The 2,013-nt window shown below is 42.3% G+C and overlaps 1 long non-coding RNA gene across 1 annotated transcript; it reads left to right on the forward strand.

The window, feature by feature from the left end:
* The first annotated feature begins 947 nt into the window (after positions 1-947).
* Positions 948-1,594, forward strand: LOC122984111. Its single transcript, XR_006403836.1, has 2 exons — positions 948-1,237; positions 1,335-1,594. It is a non-coding gene; the product is annotated as an uncharacterized LOC122984111 (long non-coding RNA).
* Positions 1,595-2,013: the final 419 nt, after the last annotated feature.

Here is a 2,013-nt window from a genome sequence, read left to right on the forward strand (position 1 = left end):
CATTTTGTGTCAGCTCATCACTTGCTCCAGGACAATTTAAAGCACACCACTGTGCTGCTGCAACTTGCACAGCATCAGAGGGAACCCACTGTGAAATGGTGAATACATTTTTTTGAGTGTCACAACCTCTGCAAAATGACTCATTTCACTATCAGAATTTGATCCATTCAGTCCGATAACATTTGTAAACTATAGGAGAGCTGCATGACTGAATTATTTGCACCCCACTGAGGCCAGAGGGCTAACCCGGAAGTTAGCAATCTCTGCCAGTGGCAGTCTCTGGTGCACATGGTCTATGGTGGGTAATCTCTTTACAGCGGGAAGTTGATTTTTTGGCTTCAGTCACCAATTAGCAACTTTCATAGAAATGAACGGGTGTCCAGTTATCTTTATACAGCCATGCTGGAAACTGGCAGCCAGACCCAGCTGGGGGCAGCACTTCTGGCTGGTACTGTAATGTAGAAGACCTGCAATCCAAACAAAAAACACAAAGAAAAACAAAACAGAAAAAGAGAGAAAAAAAGAAGACAAGTTGGCAAGTTGAACAAGTTGATTGAAAAAAATAGAAGTATACATTTAAGTATACACATACATTTATCCTCATATACATACATACGAGTGACAAATTAAAGGAAAAACCTGAATAAATGAGTGGAGAAACAACAAACGCAGATGCTTCCAAACAGTTGCACTGCATGGTACAATAAAGCAATTAACATCCAATCATGCTCTGTGGCATGTATATGTCAAAGTGAGACATAATTGTAGTCCTACTTAATCTTATATTTTGCATGTCTTATTTTTATTATATGCATCTGGTTTTAGTGAGTTGCCCTGCATACTTTTTTATATGGTTTTATATTTTCTGATATTGTGTTTTAACTTGGACTGAGTGCATTGAACTCTAATTGATCAAGTGATGGACTAAGTGAGAACATCGGTGAGTTCCTTGATTTTTTTGGCTGAGTGTGAGAGGTGAAGGCAGGTGGAGAAGGAAGGAAAGAGAGGAGAGACTTGGAGACACGGAAAGCGACGGATGTGACGGATGTGAGAGGGTTCGCTCCACAGAAAATCGGTTGCAGTTGGTCGTGGGAACTTGAGGACGGGGACTACTCGTTGAAGCAGCGTGGATACACCGGAGGAAAGGTGCAGCTGGGACGAGGAAGCAGACAGACCACAGCGGGACGATCCAGGCGTCGATGACGGAGACTTGGTTCAACGCGCAGTATTACGAAAAGTAAAGGAATGTGTAACAGGCTACTCTGAGGGCGTGTGTGTGCTAGTGGTAGTCATATGTCACTTGATTGAGGATATTTATTTTCCTCCTCCTACAGCGGCTCCGTAAACAAGGTCCCGGAAGAAGCGGCGTGACTGGAGCAGAGGAGCCGACAGCTGCAGGACTTCCTTTCCCCCTCGTGTCACAGAGAACTTGAGTATCCCCCTTCCCCTATTTATTGGCCCACACCATTGGAACAGACATTTTAAGGATTTTTTTATTCCATTTTAAAGATTCTTGGTTACTACAAGCTTCTTTTAAAATAACTCATTCTTCGCCCTGTTTCAACAACTTGTGAATAAAATTCCTGCATTGTCACTGTGTGTGCGTTGTATTTTTTAACAGTGGAAATTCAAGCTGGTATTTTTAAAAGAACCTCACACTTGTGTGACATATAAAAATGCTGACCAGGCCCAGTTTTGGCCAACTGAACACCTGTGGGAGATTTCGGACTGGCATGTTAGACAGTGCCCTCCACCACCAGATGAGGGAGTATCTTTTTGAAGAATGGTGTTCCTCCCTCTAGTGTTCCAGACTTGTAGAATTATTGCCAAGGCAGATTGAAGCTGTTCTGGCAGCATATGGTGGCCCAACACCTTACTAAGACACTTTATGTTGGTTTTTCCTTATATTTGTCACCCATCTGTATAAATGTATAGCTTTGTCATTATATACACATTTTACTGGTACATCATATTGAGAGAACATGAAATTACAGCTAGTCACAGAGGATAGAG

The sequence above is a fragment of the Thunnus albacares genome, chromosome 6 (assembly GCF_914725855.1).
Source record: "Thunnus albacares chromosome 6, fThuAlb1.1, whole genome shotgun sequence".
NCBI classification, from domain to species: Eukaryota; Metazoa; Chordata; class Actinopteri; order Scombriformes; family Scombridae; genus Thunnus; species Thunnus albacares.